An 8979-nucleotide genomic window follows, 5' to 3' on the forward strand; every position below is an offset into this window, starting at 1 on the left:
GGTATTCAGGTGGTGGGAAAGTATGAACAGTCATGATGGTGAGACTGTGCAAACTGAGCTCATGGAGGCCCAGGAAGCTAATTTTATTACAGGCCGGGACATACATGGAAGTGTGGCAAGAGGTGAGGCCTGGCTGCCTGGCTAGGGTCTCACCATGGACAGTCTTTTCAGATATATTGAGGGGCTTCCCTGGTGGCTCAGTGGTAAAAAATCTGCCTGCTAAGAAAAAGATGTGGGTTCGATCCCAGGGTGGAGAAGATCCCCTGGAGAAGGAAATGGCAACCCACTCCAGAATTCTTGCCTGGAGAATCCCATGGACAGAGGAGCCTGGTGGGCTACAGTCCATGGGTTTGCAAAGAGTCGGACACAACTTAGAGACTGAGCACAAAGCCCGAAGAATCTGGGCTATTTAGGGAAGCCAATGGGAATAAAGATTTTGGAGCAGATGGGTGAACTGGGAAGCAGTGGGAAGTAAGGATGACTCAGAGGAGGCAGACCGTAGCAGCAGGAAAAACAGGAAGTGAAAGTGATATTCCAGGAAGATTCAAGGAGGCTGTGAACTAGGACAGTAATGGAAATATGAGGGAGGGAACACTGTGAAGCACAGTCTCCCCTCTTCTCTTCCCTTCTGGACACACATCTCACACGAACACACACAGACACACTTAGGAGGTGAGAGAAAACAGAACCTCTTTACCATCCCTCTCCTCTCCGCTGTCAAGCCCACCCCATCCCCATCCTCTCCCCCAACTTCCTCTCGCTTCTCCTGTTCTGTTCCCTTGATCCCATGCTGGACAGTGGCCAGAGGCATTTGCTCAAAGGACAGAAAGAGTCATGAGAGGGTTATTTATATCTGCAGCCACGCCTGAGCCCTCTGTCCGGAGGGCATGTGCTGGTGGGGAGTTGGGCCACACCCCAGGTCCCCCAGGCAGAACCTTCACACCCCCCAGGAGTCTGCCACTTGTAAGAGATCCCGCTGATGGAGTGGGACCAAGATTTCAGACAGTCCATCACCCTGCCTCCAATGAGGCTGTTGGCTGGACAGGATAGTCCAAACGCTTTCTTTAGTATTTAATTATTTTCACAGTTCATCAAGTTCTTCTTTATACCCAACCTAAACATCTTCCTGCTTTTTATCCATAAATCTCCTAGCTTCATGTTGCATGTTTGTGGGTGATGATTAACTCTCGAAAACCTTGTGAGTAGGGAAGTCTGGGTCGGGTGGGAAGTATCTGGTGAATTATGGGGCTTATGCCCAATAGTTGGTTGGGAAGGACTAAATCTGGATATAAGCCCATTTATTTTGCAATTGCTAAATAAGTCTGAATGACAGAGAAGCTGGAGACATGTCTCCAATTTTTTCCCTTCCCCAGGGGCTCAAGGTTTGTGTTGATAGAGAAGCCTGACAGGTGTAAATGTCTTCAAGTCCGCCCACATGAAAAGCATAAATTCATCTTGAGTCTGAGAAATTTTAGTCCCTTTAAGTCCTCATCATCTTTAAGGCAGAATGTTTTGAAACCCGTTTTTATAAGACTGACATTTCTTTCCCTGGTATTCTCAAGGCCGTCAGGCAACACCAGCCACTCCATCATAAATGCAGAAGCCAACCAATATTTGGTGGGCCTTCCAGCAGCTGGTTTTGTCCCTGTATTATTTATTACCATTAGTCTTCATAACTCTTCAACTGGTAAGTATTAATCCCATTTCACAGATGAAGAAGCCACGGCTCAAAGAGATGTTATGAGAGTCAACAGACACAGGATAGCCAGGGGGCTGATGTGGGGCATGGAACAGTGGAGAGAGCTGTGTGTTCCCATTAACGGGACATGGTAACTTTAGTCACCATTTGGTCACGTTCATGCCAGCCCCAAGGGTCAGGCAGGAGAACATACACGAGACTGGGTTTGATCCTGGTCACAAATGGGAGGCAGAGAGAGCACCAGGTCTGGCTGGAGGAATCAGGGCTGGGATTTCTGCTGGGTCTGGAGGGGCGGATGGGTTTTCAAAGTGGTGTAGTTGAGGTCAGGGAGAATGCATTTTGATTAAAGTTTTTTTCCCATGACCAAGGTTTTGGGGAGCTTTTCATCCCTTCCAAAAAGGAGAACTGAAGCAGGAGGTTAAGACTGCCGTGAGAGGCTTAGTTGGGATGTAAGGAAAGGCTTAGTGAACTTGGAAGATGGTTAGATGCCAAGGAGAAGACGCTCAGGCTGAGCGAGCTTTCTCAAAGTCCACACAGGAAATAGCAGTGACTCTGACCTGGATGGTCGTGTCTGAACACTTCCTCTCCCCCTGCACTGGAGAAAATGACTGACCACCGAGGAAGCGCAGGCCCATCCAACACAATCAAGGCCAGAGTGGGTTTCCCGCTGCCTCCCTCCCACGGTCTGTGCAGAAAGGAGTGGCGTGGCTGTGAACCCAGGGAGGTTGTCCATGATTGTATTCCCAGTTCCTGCTGCCCTGTATGTGTTCAATCAACATCTGGTGAATATGTAAAAGGCCCCATTTCCAAAACGGTTTGTGTCTTTGTTGGCTGTGTCTTTTGCATAGATTGGGAAATCTGAGTTCACGAACTCCAGCTCAGACAAATGGACAAATGTTGCTGACTGAGCTGCAGGGCCCTGTGATACCAGCTGAGTTACCTTGGAGCTCAGGACCAAAGAAAAAGTGCTTTCCATCAGCTAACCTGGTCGGTGTGAGAGACGGCAGAGGTAGACGGGGCTTGGGACAGACACCAAGAGCCATGAGCCCTCTCCTGTGCAAAGGGCCCTCAAGGAGATTCCAGACGCACTCACTCCCTGAGAGACAATTCAAGGCAGGGCTAATACGCTCGGGAGCATCCCCAGGGGACACTGTAACTGCTAAGTAGGATAGAGCTGATCTTGCTTAAGTGATTCTGCGATTACAGTCATTTCTCCCTAATGCCGATACCTTGAAAAATGTGCTATTCAAGGGTTCATGTCCTCCATCCGCTTGGCCAGAAGCAGCAGTAGTTTCTGCAACAGGAGACAGTTATTAATTCTGAGTATAAGCTCCTGTCTCCTCGAGGCTAAATATTAACTTCACACTTTAGGGGTGTATCTTTGTTCTAAGGGTTCTTTTATTCCTCTGGCAGAATTCCAAGTAGCAGGTACCCAATTGTCTCTGATGACGTCAAAAAGAGGCTCCCTGAGGAGGAAGGGACACTGCATTCCAAGTGCTAGAATAGGAGAAAATGCCAGATGAAGGTCAGTTTCTAATTACCTAAGAGCCTGCCCTGTTACATGTAAGGGAGGGTGCTACTAGAATTTCAGAACTGCATTTTTTGTGCTCTCTCTACCGCTTTTATAATGGCCTCTCCACATTTTCTAAAAATAGGCCTTTTCTGTCAAATGCGTCTACAAGTTGCTTGAGCGTTCTGTCAGATTTTTGCATTTCCCACCCCAGTTCAGGGCCTGACATTGTCAGGATCACCCAGCAAAGCCCCCTCTCCAACTAGCGCTTCTCCAGTAGGCTTTTCATCTACTTCTCTGGTCAAGTGGGGAGGGGACTGGGGAGATTTCAGAACTAACCCTGCTGATCATAGGACCTGCTGCTTTTGCTGGGGGTGGGAGTGGGGAGGGCAACGCAAGGATGGGGGACACAGTGTTAACAATTCCCCATCACTTCGCTCCTCTCCTCAGGGTGAGACGACACGTAAAGAGAAGGCATCACTGACCTTGCTGCTTCCAGTGGGCGGGACAGGGTGAGAGCGGTGGACATGGAGGCAGCCCGGCTGACCTTCACCTTCCATGATCTTGGGAAACAGGAAAATTAAACAAATACCTTCTCATAACTTCTCAGTCTAACTCAGTTCCATTTTACTTGTCACAGTCTTCTAAATAGTTTTCCTTAAAATACAAATAATCTGCAAATTGTTGTTTAGTCTCTAAGTTACGTTGGACTTTCTGCAGTTTCATGGACTGTAGCCCGCCAGGCTCCTCTGTCCATAGGATTCTTCAGGCAAGAATACTGGAGCGGGTTGCCATGCCCTCCTCCAGGGGATCTTCCTCACCCAGGGATGGAACCCGCATCTCCTGCATTGGCAGGCGACTTTACCACTGAGCCACCAGGGAAGCTGCAAATAAGCTTCACAAAAACCCACAAACGAAATCTCCAGAGAAAACCAAAAGGTAGAAGTGTTTCTTCTCTGCTTATAATCTGACTTTGAGGGACTGGGTAGATGTTCATCTTCCTGACTGTTTCATTTTATATTATCTCATCTTTATAATTTTACTAAAAAAATTATCTGGAAACAACAATAAAAATATTTTTAGTCTCAGCCTGCCAGCTAAGTATCAGTAGACAAAAGCTAGACTCATAGTCATGATCTGTAAAGAAAACAATCCCCAAAATCATTTTACCAAGGCTGGACCTAAATAATAAGCAAAGAGGACAATTATTGCACAACAAACATGACTGTGCAGGAGAGAACTAGGAGACGTGGCGAGTACACAGGATAAGGGAAAAGACACAGACTGTAAAAATGTTTTGCAAATATAGACTTGGAAAAAAAATAAATTCACATTCAGCATTCTCAATTGTAATGTGAAAATCAATGACTCCACATCTTGGTAGGTTAAGAGAAAAAAGCCACGACTTTGTTTAAATTTCAGTGACAACTCAAGAGCAATTTGCTCATAGAATGAGTAGACTGGGAGACACGGTGGATATCCACAGGGCAGTGGACTAATGCTAGTTAAGCCAATAACATACACACACAGCCCAGGTCTTTGTGTCTTGCACAAGAAATGGAAAGGAAGACCATAACCTGCTGGAGTGCTGGTGGTCGGAAATCTAAGCCAATTCTCCAGACTTTTGGACTTTTCAGTACTCCCATCACACTTTTAATGTTGGTGACTGATAAAGGCTAAATTCAAGGGCATATTATAGAAAACAGGGCTGGGTGGTTGAGCAACAGTGTTGTTATCAGAAGCAAAGCAAACACACAAACCCCCAATGCCTTTCTCGTCATCCACACTCTTCCACTTTGAAAAAGCTTTGGTTCATCAAAGAATCCCAATGTAGATGCTGTATCCAGAAACTGCTGTTTTTCAGTTGCTCAGTTGTGTCCAACTCTTTGCGACCCCAAGGCCTGCAGCACCCCAGGCTTCCGTCCTTCACCATCTCCCGGAGCTTGCTCAAACTCATGTCCATTGAGTCGGTCATTTCTTCCCTTACTACTCATGCACTGTCCAATTCTAAAGGCAGTAGCCACATGAGGCTATTTAAGTTTAACTGAATTAAAAGTAATAAATGATTCAGTTACTCTAGGCTTAACAGCTCTATTGTGGCTAGTGACTATATTGGATAGGGCAGACTTGGCACACTTCCATCATCACAGAAAGTTCTGTAGGACAGCACTGCATATACTCTGTACACCCAGTGACAGAGCCTCCTTATTCTTAATATACTACTGGCATATATCAACAGAGAAAGATCAAGTAACCTACCCAAGGATCCATGGCAAGTAAGTCTTTAGAATTTAAACTGGTATCTCTGGGACCCTACACTGAGGATCTTATTTGGCTGTTCTTCTCTGAACTATATACTTCAGTGTGAAAAGAGATTGATAGCCTCCAGTTGCAAATTACCTGCTACCTTGGTTGGTTTGAGCAAGAAAGTCACATCACAAGATCTCCCAATTTAAGCTGGACTACAACAGTACTTTAATTTCTAAATAACCTGTATACTATTGCTATCAACATTAAAGACAATCAGTATTGTTGGAAAGTACTTCATAATTTTCTTTATATACTTTTAATATGTAAAAAATCTTTTCTTTTTCTGGGTTTCATTGCATGGCGTATAGGACCCTAGTTCCCCAAACAGGCCCTGGCACTAAAAGCACAGAGTCCTAACCACTGGATTGCTAGAGAATTCCCTTTCTTTAAATATTTTAATACTATTAACAGCACTGTAGTAGACGAAGATAGTAGATTGTCCCTTGGACTGCAAGGAGACCAAACCAGTCAATCCTATAGGAAATCAACCCTAAATATTCACTGAAAGAACTGATGCTGAAGCTAAAGCTCCAATACTTTGGCCACCAAATTTGAGGAGCCAACTCACTGGAAAAGACCCTGGTGCTGGCAAAGACTGAAGGAAAAAGGAGAAGTGGACAGGAGAGGATGAGATAGTTGAATAGCATCATCGACTCAATGAACTTGAGTTTGAGCAAACTCCAAGAGTGAAGGACACGGAAGCCTGGCATGCTGCAGTCCACGGGGTTGCAAAGAGTCAGAGGCAACCCAGTGACTGAACAAGTAAATAGAAATTTCATTTCGTTTAGGCCAACATTATTGTTCTTAATCAATGTACCTGAATTGAATATGAGGGAAGATAGCTTAAAACGTGTTTACTAGCAGAGGAAATGTAACTTTAACTTTGAATAAATAAAATACTAAAGAAAAGCTATGACAAACCTAGACAGTGTAATAAAAAGCAGAGACATTACTTCTGTATAGTCAAAGCTATGGTTTTCCAGTAGTCATGTATGGATATAAGAACTGGACCAGAAAGAAGGCTGAGCGCTGAAGAATTGATGCTTTTGAAGGGTGGTGTTGGAGAAGACCGGAGAAGGCAATGGCACCCCACTCCAGTACTCTTGCCTGGAAAATCCCATGGATGGAGGAGCCTGGTGGGCTGCAGTCCATGGGGTCGCTAAGAGTCGGGCACGACTGAGTGACTTCACTTTCACTTTTCACTTTCATGCACTGGAGAAGGAAATGGCAACCCACTCCGGTGTTCTTGCCTGGAGAACCCCAGGGATGGGGGAGCCTGGTTGGCTGCTGTCTATGGGGTCACACATAGTCAGACACGACTGAAGTGATTTAGCAGTAGTAGCAGCAGTTGGAGAAGACTCTTGAGAGTCCCTTGGACTGCAAGGACATCCAACCAGTCTATCCTAAAGGAGATCAGTCCTGAATATTCATTGGAAGGACTGATGCTGAAGCTGAAGCTCCAATACTTTGGCCACCTGATATGGAGAACTGACTCATTGGAAAAGACCCTGATGCTGAAAAAAGACTGAACGCAAGAGGAGAAGGGGACAACAGAGGAAGAGATGGCTGATGGCATCACGGACTCAATGGGCATGGGTTTGGGCAAGCTCTGGGAGATGGTGAAAAACAGGGAAGCCTGGTGTACTGCAGTCCATGGGGTCACAGTGTTGGACATGACTGAGTAACTAAAACAACAATATATCTGCTTACTATGTGCAAAGCATGTACTAACGCTTTACATATGTTAATTTTGTATTAAAAAAATTTTTTTTTGTACTTTGGCTATGTGTACTTTGGGTGTGTGTAGCATGTGGCATGGTTCCCTGACCAGCTATTGGAACCCAGATCTTTGCAGTAGAAGCGCTTAATCCTAACACGACTGAAGCGACTTAGCAGCAGCAGCAGCCCACCAGAAGTGAAGTGAAGTGAAGTCGCTCAGTCGTGTCTGACTCTTTGTGACCCCATGGACTGCAGCCTACCACGCTCATCCATCCATGGGATTTTCCAGGCAAGAATACTGGAGTGGGTTGCCATTTCCTTGCTGCTGCTGCTGCTGCTAAGTCGCTTCAGTCGTGTCTGACTCTGTACGACCCCATAGACGGCAGCCCACTAGGCTCCTCTGTCCCTGGGATTCTCCAGGCAAGAATACTGGAGTGGGTTGCCATTTCCTTCTCCAATGCATGAAAGTGAAAAGTGAAAGTGAAGTCGCTCAGTCGTGCCCGACTCTTAGCGACCCCATGGACTGGAGCCTACCGGGCTCCTCCGTCCATGGGATTTTCCAGGCAAGAGTACTGCAGTGGGGTGCCATTGCCTTGGGAACCCCCTGTTTCTGTATTAACTAACTTACTCCTCACATCTAACTCACAAAGCATTATTATGCTTCCCAATTTGGGGAATAAGGAAACTGAGGTACAGAGAGACTGAGTAGCTTGTCTGAGGCCACCAATCTAGATAAGAGCTAGAATGTGGAACTAGACGGATTGGCTCTAGAGGTTGGGCTCTTAGCTAGCAGGTTACATTGCAAAGTCACTAAACACAGAAAAATCAGCCCTGCCTTCCTAGATCAGTTGGCCAGTGTCCTATGTTACTCTTAACAGGGAACATGTTCACTTCTTAACCAGCATGTTTATCTTTCCACAATTTTCTGCATCTCTCCTTGAGTATTCGTTTTCATTTATTAGTGTAGTGTTGAAATTATAAAGTTTCCTTTTACCTTAAATAACTGTTTAACAGTTGGTGTCAAAAATGCAGTAGATATTATACCAAACGTAAAATCAAAGTGTCCCAAATCTGATTCTAACAGACATAAAATAGCCTCTTTTTTTGCTTCACAGAGTTACTTTTTACTCCAAACTATTTAGATTTGTTTTTATTTTAGTAATTCCTTTCCAATTGTGCCAGCAACCCTATAGTACACCAAATCAATGCATTTATAACTACAGCTATCAAAAGACTATCTTTAAAGAGCATAAAATACAGGAATTGGGCGAATTGGTTTACAAAATTTGCTTCTTTTCTGGACAATTCTGCCTCAAAATGGTATCAGAAACCTGAAAGTTTCATTTTGTAAAGTTTCATTCTAAAAATAGCCACTTAAAAAAAAAAAGATTTTCCCCAATTTAAGGAACATTTTTTGGTCTTTAGTCTTTTAGATAACTGAACTCTAGACTGGAGTCACGGAGAAGGCAATGGCACCCCACTCCAGTACTCTTGCCTGGAGAATCCCATGGATGGAGGAGCCTGGAAGGTTGCAGTCCATGCGGTCACTGAGAGTCGGACATGACTGAGCAACTTCACTTTCACTTTTCACTTTCATGCATTGGAGAAGGCAATGGCAACCCACTCCAGTGTTCTTGCCTGGAGAATCCCAGGGACAGGGGAGCCTGGTGGGCTGCCGTCTATGGGGTCACACAGAGTCGGACACGACTGAAGTGACTTAGCAGCAGCAGCAGCAGACTGG

The 8979-nt window shown here is 45.2% G+C and overlaps 1 long non-coding RNA gene across 1 annotated transcript; it reads left to right on the top strand.

Moving 5' to 3' along the window:
- Positions 1-2406: 2406 nt before the first annotated feature.
- LOC104998027 lies at positions 2407-3818 on the top strand. Its single transcript, XR_826399.1, has 3 exons — positions 2407-2708; positions 3113-3224; positions 3660-3818. It is a non-coding gene; the product is annotated as an uncharacterized LOC104998027 (long non-coding RNA).
- The last annotated feature ends 5161 nt before the right edge of the window (positions 3819-8979 follow it).

The sequence above is a fragment of the Bison bison genome, unplaced genomic scaffold, assembly GCF_000754665.1.
Source record: "Bison bison bison isolate TAMUID 2011002044 unplaced genomic scaffold, Bison_UMD1.0 scf7180017864322, whole genome shotgun sequence".
NCBI classification, from domain to species: Eukaryota; Metazoa; Chordata; class Mammalia; order Artiodactyla; family Bovidae; genus Bison; species Bison bison.